The 19,632-nt window shown below is 38.2% G+C and overlaps 1 protein-coding gene across 9 annotated transcripts in view; it reads right to left on the bottom strand.

Annotated features, from left to right (window-relative positions):
- LOC109926975 (SPRY domain-containing SOCS box protein 1) overlaps positions 1-19,632 on the bottom strand; it is a 193,771-nt gene that overhangs the window by 117,712 nt on the left and 56,427 nt on the right. The window contains exon 1 of one of the 9 annotated variants that reach the window (XM_048604082.1): positions 11,805-11,825. The exons of 6 other annotated variants lie outside the window; for them this stretch is intronic. The gene's annotated coding sequence lies outside the window, so the exon portion shown is untranslated. Of the gene's footprint in view, positions 1-6,659; positions 6,681-11,501; positions 11,526-11,804; positions 11,826-19,632 lie in introns of those variants that run through there. 2 more of the 9 variants (XM_048604084.1, XM_048604085.1) reach the window with 2 other exon arrangements.

The raw sequence follows: 19,632 nt of genomic DNA, 5'->3' as shown, positions 1-19,632 counted from the left end.
AGCCACACCGGGTACAGCGGATGCAGTATACCACATTGGCAGATGTGCAGGTGAACATCTGCTTGATGTGGAAAGTCTTCTTGGGGCCTGGGATGGGGGTGAGGGAGGAGGTATGGGGGCAGGTGTAGCACTTCCTGCGGTTGCAGGGAAAAGTGCCGGGTGATTACATACAGCTAAAAGTTAGATCTGTAAGCAAGCACTTAAAAGTTGTAATTTCAAAAGATTTTTATTTCTGCTTATTTTAACTGGGTAAAATTGATATTTTTCATGAATAATTAATTATGCTTTTTGTTCGAGCTACTTACTTATTTTTTTTTTATAAATCTCCAAGATAGTTTCATTAGATTGGTCACTTTGTCATTCCTGTCATACATTCCCAATGAAGTAAGACATTTTCTATTTCTCTTATCAGTACATATTACATACCCTTACCAAAATAAATGGTCTTATTTGACATATTCATACACATTTCTTCATGTATTTGTAGGAATACTGCCTGTCGTGATCCTTGCTTTTCACCCTAGGCAGTCTAGCTGATTAATAATTGATATAGGAGAATGGTTTATGGGTAGCTTTGTTCATAATTTTCATTCCCAACTTGACTGATTTTTACTTTTACATTTATTATTCTTATATTCTACCATCTTGTAATCCCAATGGTATCTAAACTGGAAGTTTTCTTCCAGTGTTCTTAAGTGCTCCAAACACTTCTCATCACAATCTATTAAATAACCGTCTATCTAATACCACTGGCAGTGAATGATTCTGAGTAGTCTTGGTATAATGGTATACACTTTGAACATTTAAAAATCTTCAGGCACTTGCTTAAAAAATTTTGAAAATCTTAACTTCTTTGATTCTATATGGCTCAGACAGGTTATTTAAATCAAACTTTAGAAAATAATTTAAATAGTAGGCATTAATGCAAGAAATCTTGATCCATTTCCAAATTAACACTGCCTTGTAGTCTTTGAAGTAATAGGTATGACCAGGATTAACTCCTGGTTAGTGTTCAAATACATGCATATTACAGCACGAACAACCAAACACGTTCTGGGACAAGTCTGTAACTATATTATGTCTCGGTAGCCAAGTCTTTAAAGCACATCTATTGAATCCACACCACAGTGTACATGACGAGCACAGAAACAAAAGGTTACCCCAATTGCAAAAGCTTGGGGCAGAGGTACAGTACATTCTATTATGTCCAAATTGTCAGATGCACAGGAAAACATGATCACATGAATCCAGTGTAAATCAGCTGACCAGCATTAAATTAAAGCCTTTGTTTCATCCAGCTGCTGCAGCATAAATACCACTGACCTTCATTGTTTGATCATTTTCTGGTTAATCTTCTATAGAGAGTGAAAAGTTGTAACTTATTATGTCAACCAACGAACTGGAGGTGAACAGGATACAAACATATAAACTGTACGTGTTCACACAATCCCAATCACTTCCAGTTGTGAAGCTTCCTGTGTGATTGATGAAGAATTACCTAAACTCTTCATTCTAGTTGGGATTCGTAGGACAAAGAGATTAAATGCTGTTTATCTTTTCATCCTCAGACTCGTACAAAAGGGGATTTTAACCCACATCACCATTAATACCACCAATACAAGAACACAGGACTCCATTGGTTCTGTCCAGTCATCAAAGTAGCTATGCTCAATAATTGCACTGATTCAGAGATTTTACAAAACCCTGGTTTAGTTAGCATAAAATATGAATGCAATTTCACTGCATTCTGTCTATATCCTCCTAAAATTTGCAATTTGTGGCTCAAATTTCCAAGTTTTGTGTCACCTGCACTTCTACAATTCCACTCCTCCTGCCCTAGCCCACAGCAAGCCCTGCACCCCACCCCCCACCACTACACCAAGTCCTGGTTATTAATATGTATCAAGCAGGAGTTACATTGGGCTTGAAAGATTAACTTTTATTCTCTCCATAGCAAAGTATAGCCAACACTTCTGACTTTCTCCATATTTTTACTTTAATAATGATTCTGAGGGACACTACTATGCACATATCTAGTTTGATACTCATGACATTCTGCTTTATACCTCTTGGACAATCTCATAGCCACACTGCCACTGCCCATTTAGTTCTATGGATTTCAGTTTCGCTAAGAGGTATATCATGTGGTGTTTTGTTAAATGCCTTCTCAGAGTCCACTTACAGAGTCCATTTCAACCTTCGCCATTATTTCAATGAAGAATGCAGTCAAGTTTCTCAGATACAATTTGTGTCAAACAAACTAATGATGCAATTCAATTTAATCACCTAAAATAGTAATAAATGACATTAGTATTTAGCCCTATTGGCTTCAGAAGCACCTGTTGCAGAATTCCATATTCCTCAAATTGGAAGCAAGCTTCACAGTTTAGTTACTCTGCCAATGACCAGCAAGAAAACATGTCAACCTGGTCAAATTGAATTGCTGTAATATTTTACACCTTACAGCGTTCTGTAAAATACTTTTAACCATAACTAAACTTGCAGTCTTTTGAAAAAAATAATAGAAATTTGAAAACCAACTCTAATAATTTAGAAAATAGAGAATTAACTTAAAACACTTATCTGAAATGCAGTAAAACTGAACAGCTTAATAACAGACAACACTACTGATATTTTGAAAGAAACATCCAGAACAGGGCAGTTTGAGATTAAGAAAAGGAACATTTTATAACAAAGCTCACATAAATGAAGGAAATCCATGTCTTGATCAGAAATCGTGCAAGTGAAAGGAGATGAAAAATCTTTTTTGAGGAATCATTTAACATTAAAATAAAGCATACCAAGCATTTTTTCTGAAGTCTGTTGGAATAAGGACATGCAGTGAGCTCTTTTACCAGTTTCATCAGTGTAGAAGATTGATAGTAACCATAAACTTAATGAGAACCAGGCTCTCAATTTCAGTGCAATCCATTTTGAGAAACTTTAAGAAAAAAAAGTTATAAAGTGCATTCAAGGTACAAATTGTACCAGCTTCAGGGGAATCTTTCATCTCTGAAAGGCAGAAAAAGCCAAAGTTTTTTTTTCATTTCTTGCTACTCCTCTCGAAGTTGTGAATTTCTTGTTGAGTAAGTTCATGGGTACCAGTTATCTATGATACCTCAGCCAGGAGGCAAGCATGAGCCTCAATAATGTATGCTATTAGATATTTGATATCTAGAAAGCTGGAGTATAATATTGTCTGAAATATTGCCTGCAATTTGAATCACAAAGCAAAGCAAAGGCAACTCGGATTTACTTTCATTTCTTTTCCAGTTGTTTGCTCTTTATAAATAATGAGTGTTGGGAGGTTTCAGATATATTAGTTTAATTCTCCAAGAATTCCTATCATAAAACATAAATGTAATTTCCTGTTCAACAACACCATTCATTTCCACCCATGACCATGTCATCTTCCTTCATTGCTGACTCATTGGTACAAAATCCCACATTATAAGGCCACAAACTGTTTGGCTCAGAACCCAAACAGTAATGAACACAAGCTCAGATTTAAACATTGCATGTCAGTTGTGAAGTTGCATTGTGTGCATCCACAAACAAAAATTAACATTCTCAACCTCCCCCAACTCTACCTTGATTCAATATTCAGCCGGAGTCAACATATCAACGAAGAGAAGATCATCCATTAGACTTTCTCCACCTAATCTTAAACTTGAAGTTAAACCACAACAGGCATCACTATCCTGAGATAAGCAAATCTAATGCAAACTGAGAAACAGACTTCTCTCATAAATCAGTCGAATGAATTTAAGCAACCCTCTGGATGCATTGTGCCTCATGTATTCTTTACTGTGTTTGAAGGAGGAGCTAGTTTCTTTCCTGTGATTTCATATGCACCAATTTTAAAACATGATTAATATTAAAACAGAAATTATTTGGATAATTTATGTCCCAAAAATATCCAACATTGTAGTCTGGGTTAACATCACCTTTAAGAACATCTACAGCAGCTCACCCCACACCCACACCCCATTCTATAGCTCAGCATTCTTAGCTAGAAATCCATGCAGTCTCATACACTCAGACGCTTACCGCACAGAAGGAAGCCATTCATCCATTGAGCCATAAAGCACGGAAACAGACCCCTCTGTTCAACCAGTCCATGCTGAACATAATCCCAAACTAAACTAGTCCCACCTGCCTGCTCCTAGCCCATATCCCTCCAAACCTTTCCTATTCATGTATCCATCCAAATGTCTTATGTTCTAATTGTATCCGAGTTCACCACTTCCTCAGGAAGTGCATTCCACATGCAAACCACCCTCTGTAAAAAAATTTGTCTCGTCTTTCTTAAAATCGCTCTCACATTAAAAATGTGTCCCTTAGTCTTGAAATCCCCCATCCTAGGGAAAAGATGGCCCTACCAGTAACTCTATCTATACCTCTCATTAGTTTATAAACTTCTACAAGATCGCCTCTCAATCTCCCACACTCCAGTGAAAAAAGTCCCAGCCTATCCAGCCTTTCTTTATAACTCAAACCCTTCCATACCCAGTAACATTCTGGTAAATTTCTTCTGAACCCCTCCAAGTTGGTTAATATCCTTCCTATGACTGGGCAACCAGAAATGGACACAGTATTCCAGAAGAAGTCTCACCAATGTCCTGTACAACCTCAACATGACTTCCCAACTCCTATACTCCAAGAACTGAGCAATGAAGGCAAGCATGCCAAATGCCTTTTTAACCACCCTGTCTGTATGTGACACAAACTTCAAAGATTTATTTACCTGCACCCCTAGATCTATCTGTAATACAACACTAAACAAAGCCCTACCCCCGATGTACCAAAATGCAATACCTCGCATTTATCCAGACTAAACTCCATCTGCCATTTTTCAGTCCATTGACCCATTTGATCAAGATCTCTTTGTAATCCTACAAAACCTTCTTCACTTGTCTTCTATGCCACCAATTTTGGTGTTGTCTGCAAACTTACTTACCATGCCTCCGATATTGGATCTGACTATCGTAACCCCTTTTTCTAGCTTTTGGCCCATTGCCCTTTAGGCTGTGGCTACGCAAGTGAAAATCTATACACTGCTTAAGTGGTGAGAGTTTCTGATGCAATCACCCTTTAAGGCAGTGAGATAGAGACTCGCACCACCCTCTGAATGAACAAAATTCTCCTCAACTGTCTTCTACCTCAGGCCTTCAATCTATGCTCCCTGGTTATTGACCCCACTAATGGAAAAACTGCCTTCCCATCCACCCTAACTATGCCCCTCATCATCTTACAAATCTCTTTATCAGGTACTCTCTCAAACTTTGTTGCTCAAAGGAAGATAACCCCAGCCAATCCAATCTTTCCTCAGAACGGAAGGGTCACCGGACCCGAAACGTTCACTCTGTTTTCTCCTCCCCAGACGCTGCCAGACCTGCTGAGCTTTTCCAGCAACTTTGTTTTTGTTCCTCATTTACAGCATCCACAGTTCTTTTGGTTTTTAATTACACATTGTACTCCAGTTGTGGACTAATTGAAGTTTTATACAGTTCCAGCATAGCCTTCTTGTTTTGTTTTTAAATACATATTCATGGAATGTGAACGTCACTGACCAGGCCAGCATTTGTTGCCCATCTCTAACTGCACAGAGGGCAGTTAAGAGTCAACAACATTGCTGTGGGTCTGGAGTCACATGTCGGCCAGGCCACGTAAGGTTCTAAGCTATTCATATCTTTCAGAATAATTTACTTCTTTAAAGTACATTTACAACATAATTAATCATTCAGGCTTCGAATCATTTTCAGAATGTCAGATTACAACACAAACACTTACAAGAAGTTACATTTGTGCCTTTTAAACAGCTAATGCAAACCTCACAATAACTGCAGATCAAACAGCTGAGATACAAATAGGTCTTTCTATCTGCACCCAAACATTGCTGCTGCAGTCATAAATAAGACCTTGGTAATCAGTGTATCCTTCATGTGCTAGAGATAAAACAAACTTTGCCAAATTCATTTTAATAATGATAAATACTTTGTTTGACTCATGAATCTTTGACAATAGTGTCTTGCAGTACTGTTTTGGGATGACGGTCACCAGATTACAGATTTGAGTTGATATCAAACAGGACTCACCTTTTCAACAAAAAAATCCAAACAAATGCCAAAGATAAGTTGTTTACATCCAATAATTAGTTGTATTATTCTACATTTGCAAGACAAAAGTAACTGTATATGTGACAAAGATTAGCTTTTGAAAGGATAATGTTAGATTAAAAAGAAATATCTTAACCATTATTTCTGAATTGAATGAGAAGGTGCACATACAGCCTGTCCACAGAAATAGACCTAACTTGTTAAAATACTTTTTAGAAAAAAAACACTAACCAGGAGCAAGCACACTGATTTAAACAGGAAAAACAGTTCAGAGAAACACAATGGGGAAAAGCTGGTAGGGGAGAAAAAGGCAGCGAGAAAGAGAGAGAGAGAATTCCGAACCAACTTAACTTGCAGTGCAGAAGCTGTTGGAAATGCACGTCTGTGCAGCAATCAGCAGCAAACAAACAGGGCAGGAGTATTTCCTTGCTCAGTGTAAAGCCAGTCAGGCAGATACAGACAGGCTAGTGTTCAGGCTGCAAGCTTTTTCTCATCGCTATCAAGGTATATGTCACAGATCACTTTTGATAAAGCCTGTACCTTCCATTACAGTAAACAGGAGCCTTGATCAGTTTAAAAGCCTTGCTTTCAGGGAGAAACAGAACAACAGCCCAGATGGAGAAGTCTCCAGATGAAGAGAGTGCAGTGCCCTGTAAACTGATCTAGCTGATCTCATCACATAGGGCTACTAATCCACTGATCTGGGAATGAAGAACAGATGGTGACGCCCCTTTCTCCAAACACTACACACAGGCTTGCCGCCCCAGGTCTGCAGACAGATTTAAAAATAAATTGGTGACAGAACATTTTTCTTTATGTCATGCACACCCTGGAAACCAATATGCTCACAGAAGTCTACATGTGCACCACACTGATTACTAAAATGGAGACCAAATGGTGTTCTTAAAGCTGGACAATGATCTTGCAACACTGAAGCCCCACTGCAGGAAGCCATCTGGGGCTGTCTGCGACACACCAGATTGGCAAGGATATGAATTGCCACCTTGAGGCCACATTGATGTGCAGGACAAAAGCTGCCCATTGTTTCTACTTTGAGAGGCGTCACAGGAATCTAATTACAGAAGTGCACATTAGGGGAGGTTCCTTCAGCCAGCAGACGTCAGGACAGATGGCAAACAATAAAATGAGAGCAGAATGTGCACGATGTATTCCAAGCAGCAATAGATTATATTCAGAAACAAAAACATTCCAAATAATTTGGTAAACATATGTTTAAGAATGAATAAGGGCCAACAGTCAAAATAAACTGGCCCTATCAATCCCTCACTGCTTTCGCAAAGTAAAATTTGCATTAACTTCTTTTATAAAACAGGAAACATTCCCCAAAAAGTTCAACTTTAAAAAGATTAGTCAATTAAAAGTCAAAGCACGTTTTTACCTTTAAAACCTCTTGAAAGAAAATTGCCTGTACTTAAATAAGAATTTTATTAAAAAATCTTGAAGACAAATAAACCCACATTTGAGGAGAAAGAAGGAAACTAAGCATTGCTTATCTTGAACATTTATTTAAAAAAAGTCAAAATATCCTTAGAATGGATTCTGCGCGAATTATGAACACATCTTTATAAACCATAAACTTCTGCGTTAAACTTTTTTCTAAAACTACAGTACTCACAAGGAGTTACTGTTCTATATTCCTATACTTATTCCAAATAATGTGTTTCAATGCAACACTAAGCACTAAAATATATAACATCAGTTATCAACATTATATAGATAAAGAATGTTTCTTAGACAATGTATTTTTGTTGGTCTACGTATAAAATTTAATTTGGGAGGAACAAGGAGAAGGGACAATGAGGCTGAGACAGACAGGTTATACAGCACATATGGTGCATCGCAAATCACTTAAACTGACTGTCATGTGCAACTAATCTTTGGATTCATGCCAAAGCACCTGCAAGGATAAGCCTAGGTCATCCCTACATGAGTGAAAGGTTGGATATAAAATCTATAACAAATAGTGTGTCACCAGGTGCGCTGTAGACCATTTTAACAAATGTGCATAACACCTGAATAACTAATTGATTCAATGTTCTACAAATCATCTATCCTGATACTTGGATTCACAAAGCTTTCAAAATTCTTAAACCACACATTTTGAATTTAAAAGCGTGTCAGCTAAACATCTTTAACATATAGAAGATGCAATACAATTGTAAAATAAACACTTCGCATATGTCACAAAACCACTTATGATTCATGATTACCATAACTGGATTTAAGGAAATCAAGCATTGGAAAATTAACATAATTTACCAATGTCTTTGCATCACTTTGTACATAACGAAGTGGAATCTCAAACTATTCACTGTGACAAATCATTCAGTTTACTGAAATGTTTTATCAGTTTTAATTTAATTAAGCACATGTTGTGAATCCAATTCTTTGGGCTAGATTGACAATAATTTTATATTTAATCCTGTACATTCGTTGCTACCTAACAGCTTAATTCGCAAATATGCTGAACTAGAATTGAGACATACAAGAGTAAATATGGATCTCCGTCTTTTGCCATGGTGGTCACTGGTTGATGACTGCAATTAAAATATGCCATTACCTTTCATTGACGTTGCAGCTAGGAGTTCTAGTCACAGAGTAAGGAGCAAGAGGGCATCACAGAACACAAGCAAGACTGGCAAAGAGAATGGACAATGAAGGCATGTCCTCTCCTGATATTGTCAGTTCAAGCAGCAACCATCAAAGCACTGGAGACTGCAAAGGCTATCGCCCTGACAACATTCTGGCAATAGTACTGAAGACTAGTGCTCCAGAACTTGCCACTCCCTTAGCCAAGCTCTTCTAGTACAGTTACAACACTGGCATCTTCCTGACAATATGGAAAATTGCCCAGGTATGTCCTGTACAGAAATAGAAGGACAAATCCAACCCAGCCAATTACTGCCCATCAGACATAAATCAATCTTTGCCTTGAACATATTAAGCAGTTCAACATCTAGAATTGAGAATCCCAAAGATTCATAACCCTCAGTGTAGAAATATCTCATTTCAGTCCAAAATGGCCATCCCTATCCTGAGATTATAGCACCCTAGTTCTAATCTCTGCAGAAGGGAAAACAGTGTCTCTTACCCACTACTTTACTAAACTAATAGGCAAGTTATGTGATACTACATCTGCTGGCCTGACAAAGCTTGTGTTACAAACTGAGATTTTTTGAATACTAGGGAATCAAGGAATATGGAGAGAGAGTCGGAAAATACTCAAAAAGGTTAAAGATAAGCCACGATCTTAATAAAGGGCAAAGCTGGTTTGAGACACCGTATGGCCTTTTTCAGTTCCTGTTTTTACATGAAAAGCTTGCACGCTAGAGCAGTATTTTGAAATGTTGCTGGAAGTACCGATGTTTTCTGCTGTTCAGATCACCAAGCCAAGCAAGCAGTTTTCCATCTGCTAGCCAGCAAGGAGCTTATGGGACAGCCCCAGCTATACTGCAACGATCATAAAGACTGGCTGGCTGATATCCAAATTAAAAACAGGCTTCAAATGTCACACTAGAAAGTATACACAAGACAGCAGGAATAAACTGCTTTTATTCTTAAATGCACAGCTGTTTGCTTTTCATTATACAATTATCAAATAGAAGGGGGAAACCACCTCCTTTGCAAGGAAAGTGAAAGAAGAAAAACAATTTATAATAGTCATGACTCACATTAGATAGTTTGAATTATTGAGCATTATCAGATAATATTTTTATTTGATTACGTAGCATTCCACACATCATGACAGCCTCTTTTGCAGTTCTCAACTATTGAATTTTAATCTCATTATGCAAAGTTAACACCATTTTAACAGACTTTGCTTTTCTGCAATACAAATACTCCAAGTTGTGCTTTGAACATTTCACATTGTATGCACAACAGTGAACTCTGAAATCTCAACAAGCTGAAGACCTTCTTCTCCCTAGATCACAAGTCACAGACCATTTCTGCTGATCATGAAACATTACAATTACACTTTAGACAAAAACATATCTTACTTTTTCTTTCATTTACAGGATAACAAGTTTTCAATACACCACGCATTGAAAGAAGCTCCATAAGTACTTAGTGCAGCAAAAATCCTCTGTTTTGTGATCCTAACTGTAAACTCACTGATCATATTAGTGTAAGTGCTACATTGTCTTTGGGTAACCAGGATCTGGAATAGCTCTCGTCATCAAAAAAACAAAGCTTCAATATGGGGATTGTAAAATGAACAGGACACTTGTGTGACATCATTTCACATTGTATCATACAACAATCTGAATACCAGCATACAGTTGAAGGCAATGCAAGCATGATTTGTGTGAGGAAACATTAGCTGCTTTGTTATATTATTCATTAAGAAAGATAAACTAAGTGTTATGAGAATGCACATCTGGGGTGCCACAATTCATTGCTGCCTGCTGTCATGTATCAAGTAGCAATCAATCTACCAGCCACATGGAGAGCAGCAAGAAATACACCGAAAGAAACTCCAGTATTTTTGGTCTGAAGTGGGATTGTTTCTAACTTATGGGAAGCAAACAACATAATATTGGTATATTAGGAATTTCTGATGTGGAGTCAAAAATAAGGAGAATGGAGCAGCTGCTTATTGCTATATCTGAACAAGAAACTGAACAGTCTATACTAGATGGCAAGAGTGGAAAACCCATTCTGTTCTCCAACAGAAACATTGGTCAGCTTTATGAACATATTGTACAAAATAAGAATCATTGATTTAACTAAGTGACTGAAATTTTAATGGAGGTGGCGTAAGTAACAGACCTTTCAGAACACATCCACATCCTCTTCTAACATTACTGACTGTTGTTGGGGTTTGGTTCCTTTAGAGGAATCACTTGTGTGTAAGCGCTGGTGGGCTATTGACAAGTCAGGGCATGACAATTGAGCTTAATATTTTCCCTCCTACACACAGACCTATCAGGGATTGGCAAATAATGATCAGATGTGAGATGGCAGGTTGAATTCTCTGCCCTCTAATCAAATGTGCACATGACTATAGCAAATCAACAACCCACCCAGTTGAAAACGCACTTCCTCAGCAGATATTAGGATCTTCATTGTCTAAATGTTTCAGCTGCTTCATAGGATTGTAATTTGCCACTAGCACAGAAGGAAGTTATATGTTCAGTCATGCCTGTTCCAGCCCTTTGAACAAGCTGCCCAGTTAATTGCACATGCCTGCATTTTCGCCATTGTCCTTCAAAGTTGCTCATTTCAAATATCTATTCAATGCCCTTTTCAAAATTAGGAATGAATTGGCTTCTAAAGCTCTTTAAGTCATGCATCCCATACTATAGCTTGCACAAAAATACTTATCCTTATCTTGCTTAATTCCAGATCTTTTGGCAGTACCTTAAATTGATGTTCTTTGATCACTTACCCATCTGCTACTAGCTTTGTTCTTATTTACTCTGTCAAGACATGTCATGATTTTCAACACCAATTAAACATCCCCTTCTCTAATCTAATGAAAACAATCTGTTTTTAATTGAAAACAATCTCTGTTTTTAATTAAAAACAAAGTGCTTGAGAAACTCAGCAAGTCTGGCAGTATCTGTGGGGAGAGAGAAAGAGAATTATCTGCCCAGATTTCCTAATCAGGGTTGAGAGCCCTATTTCCAATGCTGAACAGAGGAAACAAAAATACACATTTACCATGAAAACATCCAACACAGAAACCTTCTCAGGTGAAGCAGTCCGGCATAGTTTAGGAACCCACACAGTGCCACAGTGAAGTGCATCAACATTGAAACCATGATCCTTTTCCTACTGCGCACCTCCCCCCTCCCCCCTCCCCCACCACCCATCAAGGCAGTTCCTGCCATATTCCAGGACCTAAGGGCACTAGCCAGTTCCAGTACTGCTGACAGTTGATAAGTCTGCATAATAACTGAGGCATGTTGAGTGCTAGGTCAGTGATGGAGATTGTGGGGCGGAGGGGCGGGGATGTTTGTTGATGGATGAGGAATGTAAATAGGCTGGTAGGTAAGTGGTTGAGTACTTAGGGTAGGTCTAGGTTAGGCATTGGATTGAGTCTGGTCATGGATTTCCAGCCGTCGGGGTACTCTTGTGGCTGAGAAGAGAGAATGGGAATGTAGACAGGTTGGGGAGGGGGAGTCAGCATGGGAAGGATGTGGGGGGTTGTGGATGTTGGGTGCCTGTGAGAGGGCCAGGTGCTGGATCAAATTTGGGGGTTAACGGGTAATGTGGCATCTTAAGAAGAATCGGTGCAAGCGAAGAGAGATGAAGTCAAGAATTTGGTTGGTTTGGGGCCTGAATCTCAGATGTCAGGTCCAGGAGATGATTGGGGATTTAACTGTTGGGTCAGGCCTGAGTAGGCAGCATTGTTGGAGTTGGGGAGTCATCCAGGAGTTAGTGGGTGTGAGTTTTATAATTACTCAGGAGCTACAGCAAGCTTTAATTCATCTAACCTTTCCTGGGTAGCTATTTACTCAGATTTGTTGACTTTTGTGGAGGATTTCAGACACTGGCTAATTGCTTATTAGAAGTTTCAACTGGCAATTCCCAGTGGTTGAAATGCATTGGAAATTGTGCATCTTCCCGATGTGTCACTCCTATCTACACTGTTGCCATGACCACCTTACCATTGAAGTTCCAGGCCAATGATGAGTCCAACTGATTTCTCTTCCCTCTCCACAAACGTTACCAAATATGAGTTTGTTTTTATTTTAGATCTCCATGCAGCAACCACAATATTTTGCTTTCATTCCTGTTTTTGAGTAGCTAGATAAACTCACTCAGCTATCCAAGAAAAAGCACTTTCCACAATCAAGGGAATTTAGAAATGTGTTAGTTAGCATTACAGCAGGTCTAATTAAACATGGACCAGAAAGAACAAAGGGTTAACTTAAAAAGCCTCTCATTTGGTGTGTCCTCTATAGAGGGGAACTGAAAAAGATAACTTGGAGGGTGAGGGCTGTGTAAAATCCAGGAAAATCACATTATATTTCCATTGTCTCAAGTATAATGTTGGAAGCGCTGAAGTTGGTCAGTACTTCAGGAAAGAATAGAAAACTTCTGAAGTGGACTCTTCATCAGCTGTGAAATATGACTTTGCAAAAATGAAATAAAATTAATAAGGGTATGAATAATAAAATCCAGTGACTCATGCCAATTGTGTCTAATTTTATTAAACATTTTATATATCTAAGATTTAGTAATATGATCTCATCTTTCCAGTAACAAAAACTTTTTGTCCCACATCACAGCAATTTTCAAATGGGTTGCGTAATATATTCGTGTGCTGTGACATTTTATATAAAACGTAATGAAAATCAATGTAAAACAAATATTGTTTCATCTTAAACAATATTCTATCCAACCAAAATTACAACTCAAAAATCTTTGGATTCTGAAACATGAATATTCTAAATGCACGTGGTCAAAGGACAAAATACATGACGTGAAAAAGTGATGTGCCATGGAATTGTTCATCTCACTGAAGCGTGCTGTGTTCCTGAAAATGTTGGCAACCACTATCATATAACATCTTATGCTGCATTAGCATTACTGAATTAGCTAAAAGGAAACTGCTGTCATACCATGGGAAGAGTACCAGGCACGTGTAAGTTTCTTTCAGGCCTTCCAGAAAGAAATATATCACCTTAAGGTACCTTAGGGAGCTGTCATCAAATGATTTAAACAACCTGTTGGTAAATGCAAAACAAGACATTTAAATGCATCATGGGGAACACAGTCATTTTCTGGTGAATGCAGAGACAACAGCAGCTCTACAAAGCAACCATTTAGACAAGAAATTTGACAAAATATCAATGCAAAAGCACTAATTTAGCTATATATCAATTACGTAAAATACCTGGATGACGTGATTGAATATATTGCAGTCGCCATTGTATCGTCAGCAAATTTAAGTGGGAAAGCAAGTTGCAAGGTAGCCATAAATAGTATGCAAACTGATACGTAATGGTTAAGTGAGTGGACAAAATATTGACGGAATGAACACATTGCGGGAAACTGAAGTTGCCAATTTTGGTAGGAAGAATGAAAAAACAAAATATATTTTAAACAGGAAGGGAGGGGGAGTGGGGGAGGGAGGAGGACTTCAAAATGCTGTGGTAGAGAGAATTCTGAGCACCCCCAGATAATTAAGCAGTCCACGTCCAAATGCAATAAGACCCAGACAATAGCCGGCCAGGCAATGACCACCACCAGTAAGAGGCAATCTAACCATACCCCTTGATATTCAATGGCATTACCATCACTATCAACATCTTAAGATTACAACTGACCAGAAATTGAATTGGACCAGTCATATAAATATTATGGCTATAAGCACAGATCAAAAGCTTGAAATCCTGCAGCGAATAACACTTCAAAGCCTGTCTACCATCTACAAGCCACAAATAACGGGCGTGATGGAATATTTCCGAATTGCTCGGATGAGTGCAGGCCCAACAACACTCAAGGAGCCTGACACCATCCAATACAAAGCAGCTGCTTATTTGGCACTACATCCTTAAACATTCCGTCCCTCCACCACTGTTTAGTAGCTGCAGTGCGTAGCATCTATTAAGATTTAATGCAAAATTTCACCAAGGTTCCACATACAGATCATTACCTTTGAAAGGGACATGGGCAGCAGAAAAGTGGGCACATCACACCTGCAATTTCCACTCCAAGACATTTACCATCCCGACTTGGAAATATGTTAACTTTAAGGTTTTTGAGTAGATTTGTAGCTCGGGTTGTGGATGCTGTGGTTGGTTTGCTCGCTGAGTTGGTTCGTTAGTTCGCAGACGTTTCATTACCTTGCTGGGTAACATCATCAGCACAGCCTCCGATGAAACGCTGTTGGGTTTTTCCGCTTGGTATTTAAACTCTGGGGTCCGTTGGAGATGATTACCTCATTTCCGGTTTTTCTTTGCAGAGGAGTATATATAGGGTCTAATTCTACGCGTTTATTGATGGCCTTCTCGGTGGAGAACCGAGCCTCTAGAAATTCCCGTGCTTGTCTCTATTTGGCCTGTCCTAGGATCCTGGTGTTGTCCCAATCAAACTGGTGGCCCTCCTTATCAGTGTGAATGGAGACGAGCGAGTATTGGTTGTGTCATTTTGTTGCTAGTTGGTGTTCATGTATTCTTGTGGCCAGTTTCCTTCCTGTCTGTCTAATGTAATGTCTGTCGCAATGGCAGTCTGTCCTTTAATATCTTAGGAGGCAACCCACCGAATCCAAGGGAATTACAATTCTTTAATCCCATTTGTTTCCCAAAGTACTTTTGCTGGAGCAATAGTTATTTATTCGCTCTCCCCATTTGCACCTTGACTTTTTTGGGAGTACTTTTGGAATGTTATAATATCTTATGTAGTGAAGACTGATACAAAAGTATTTATTCAATACCTTTGTTATTTCCTAGTTACCCATTATTTTCCATGCTTCATTCACAAGGTGTACAAATTTCAGACTGAGATAAAGGAGGAATTTCTGAGTGCTGAGTGTCTTTGGAATTCCTTGCCACAGACAGCAGTGGGGACAGAGGCCTTGTGTATACTTAAGGCTGAGACAGATAGATTCTTGATCAGTGCAGGAATCGGGAGTTACGGGAAAAAGGCAGATCAGCCATATTCCTATTGAATGATGGTGCAGGCTCGAGGAGCCAAATGCCTACTCCTGTTCCTATTTCTTATGGTTTAAGTGATCTATGTTCACTTTAACTATTGAAAAAGAAGAAAGAGGCCAAAGTAGTTCTTACTGCTTGTTTTGATATTACTTGCTAGTTCAAAGGTTATTTTCTCCATTTATTATTTAATAATCTTTCATGACTTTTAAAAACTTTCCAATCCTCTGGCTTATCACTAATCTTTGACACATTGAAGGGAAAAAAAAAGTAGAAAATTTGATAATATCCTTAACTTTTTTGCTTAAACACAATCTGTTTAACACCTTTTTAGAACTCTTCTTCCTTAAGGGGAAGTAAGTTTGCAGAGTCATGAACTATTTTCTTAAACATCTTCCATTTTCCTTTTCTGCTCGCTCTTTTCCTAGTTAACTCAAGCCAACTCTGCCCTCATTCTTTTCTAGTAACCTTTATTTAGTCTTTTTCTCATACAAGTATCTCATTCTCAAGTTGAATGCCAAATTCGTCCATGTTACTGTCATTGTTTCCTCGGGATCATTTATCAAGCCCATCTTATTATACATTATCTGATTGGATCCACAAGCTATTCTTCTAGGAAACAGCCCTAAACACACTAAATTGTTCCTTATGGTTTTCCAATTCTATTGGAATTTAAGCCACCCATGATTAATGTATTTTTTTTAAACATTCCCTCATTTTCTGATTTGTGCTCTGTCCTAGACAACTGTTACGAGGCCAATTTCACAACAATAGTCTTCCTACTCTTGTTATTTCTTATCTCCAACTATGTGGATTAGAAGATGTGGAATCCAAGATCATTTCTTGCTATCATCCTTGTTCCATCTCATACTGACAAAGTTATCCCGCCACCCTTTCCTTCCTACTATTGATTCAAAGTCACATACACCTGACTATGCTTCATTCTTACTTTGATCTCCCTGTAATCTGAAGTCTGTAATGGCTACAAGAATAAATTCGTTAACCTCAATTCCTTTATTCATTCACAGGATGAGGGCATCACTGACCAGGCAACAATTGTTGCCCATCCCTAATTGCTCAGAGGGCTGTTTATAGTCAACCACATTGCTGTGGGTCTAGAGTCACATGTAGGACATGTAGGCCGTACCAGGTAAGGATGGCAGTTTCCTTCCCTAAAAGGACATTAGTGAACCACGTGGGTTTTTCTGAAAATTGACTATGGGTTCACAGTCATCATTAAATTCTTAATTCCAGATATTTTATTGAATTCAGATTCTACCATCTGCCAGTGGTAGGATTTGAACCTGGGTCTCCAGAATGTTATCTGGGTTAACAGTCCAGCGATAATACCACTAGGCCATTGCGCCCCCTTATTAATTCATTTAATTTTGTTCCAAACACTACATTCATCTAAGAGCCATTAATTTTACTATTTTTTGCTCCTTTGACCCTATTTGCTGCTCTTGTCGGTGTACTCTGTCCCTTGTTGTCACATTCGAGATAGGTTATGGCAACATTGCAGAGCAACCTATCACTATTCCCCATACATTTGCCTCTCCTGAACCTTCCCAAGCCATTTTTTTTTTAAAATCATGATTCAAAAAAAAATTGAAGGACAATTTAGCTTCTAATAATCAGTTCTGGCAGCAACTGTGGAGAGAGAAAAACAGAGTTAATGTTTTGAATAGGGTATGACTATTCTATTCTATCTGAATATTTCCTGTGCTTTCTCTTTACTTCAGATTTCCAGCATCCATAGAATTTTGTTCTTAACTCTACATTCACCTGTATTTCACATCTTTAATGTGATCTGCATGTAAAAAAAAACTGCCGTTGCTGTTCTCCAGAATCTGTGAAAATTCTTTAATGTGATTGGCTGCTTTGACAGCTTAATGACATCAATCCAGCTCCATGCTGGAAACATGCAGCAAACGATGCTGTAATCAGTAACTGCACTCAACTGAGAAACAAGTGAAATTCCCATCAGAGACACTTCTCAGCAAGACTCAGTGTTCAATAGCAAATGCCCTGTCTTCATCAATCAGGTACATGCACTATGGTACATAATGGGAGATTCATTAAGAAAACAGAGTGGTCAACCATATGGAATACCCTGTTTGTGTAATTAAAATGAAGAAATTATTGTTGTGAAATTGGAACTATATCATTTGTCATTAAAGCTGTAGTGAGTCAGGTTCCAAAGCATTTCAATTTAACTTGAAAATTTTGGATGCTACATTAGGGAAGGCAACGGCCTGGTGGTATTATCGCCAGACTATTAACCCAGAAACTCAGCTGATGTTCTGGGAACGTGGGTTCAAATCCCACCATAGCAGATGGTTGATTATGAATACAATAATAATCTGAAATTAAGAGTCTACTGATGACCATGAAACCACTGTCAATCGTCAGAAAAACCCATCTGGTTCACTAATGTCTTTCAGGGAAGATGATCTGCCACCCTGCCCTATGTGACTTCAGACCCACATCAATGTGGTTCATTCTTAACTGCCCTCTGAAATGGTCTAAGCAAGCTACTCAGTTCAAGGGCAACTAGGGATGAGCAATAAATGCTGGCTGGCCGGCCAGCCAGCAATGCCCGTATCCCATGAGTCAATAAAAAGAAATTGAAAATTGTGATAATTACTGTAAATTCCATAAAGTACATATATACACAGCAGCACTACATTTGAACTGAAACAGTATACTTAAGAGAAGTGCATCTTCCTTAAAAATGATTCAATTTTTGATGATTTAATAGTTAGCTGTTCTCAACATACCTATGACACAACTTTCAAGCAGTGAATACAGTTGTTGTGACAGTCAGTCATTCTCATTTCATTCAAAAATCTAATTTCAATGAGGTCATTTTTATTGCACATCCTGATGGTATTAACGTGCATCATCGAAAGAAATGTCTAATTGCACAGGAAGATAGACTTTGCCAAATATTTGAGTACTACTTCATCCTAAGTATTTAGGGGGAAGAGGAGTTGACATGCTACTGCTCTTAGCTTCTAGCTCCTAACTAAACAGGACTGATAATTTGGCTTAGGTGGATAGCAGAGATCTTGTGAGATTTAGCAAGACTTTTGGGTTCAGTGAAAACCAAAACAAAATGCCAACATTTGAGGTGGCAAATTACGCAGAACTATCTTCTAGCAGTCCAGATATTTCAAGTCAGTTTAAGAAAAATAATCCAAATTACTAGAAGTGTCATTTCTCACAGGGGCAGGATATATTCAATTAGCCATCTCAGTCATTTTACCAGGCTACATTTAAAAACAAAAAATTGTCATTTTGTTTCCAGATTTTTCTCTATGCCTGAGAATTTCTCTCACTTTCCAGGGAAGATGTGATTATGACATCCTATGGATGAAGACTGAATTTAAATGAAAGAATGAAAATGCTCAAACCAAAATTAAATTTTTGAAGCCACAACAGATTCTTGTGTCCAGTTTGATAACTTGAAACAAAAACCAAAGCACTATTCATCTGAAATATCAACATGGTCTTAGTTACAAGAAAACAATGTTGACAATGTGTGTTCTTCAGAATCTATGCTTACATAGCTTTCAAAGAATGAATCACAACTTGAATATTGCTACACAATTCAATGCCAATTTAAAAAAAAAATCAAACGATTAGATTTCACTGTATCTGACCACACTGACACCCAGACTTAACAAGGGAGCTGCTCACAAGATTCTACTGTCAGCATTTCCATAACCTATTCAGAAACTGTCGATGTTTCCATGAAGCACTTGAGGCTTCTTCGTTTTGGTCCAAGTTGTTGTTATAGTATAAAACTAAAAACTTTTTTGTGACACAAGGCAATTACAGAAAACTCAAATGTTTAGAGCTTTTAACAGCTACATCATTTCATG

The sequence above is a fragment of the Rhincodon typus genome, chromosome 13 (assembly GCF_021869965.1).
Source record: "Rhincodon typus isolate 14 chromosome 13, sRhiTyp1.1, whole genome shotgun sequence".
Taxonomy (NCBI): domain Eukaryota; kingdom Metazoa; phylum Chordata; class Chondrichthyes; order Orectolobiformes; family Rhincodontidae; genus Rhincodon; species Rhincodon typus.
This window is presented reverse-complemented; position numbering and strand designations above follow the sequence as displayed.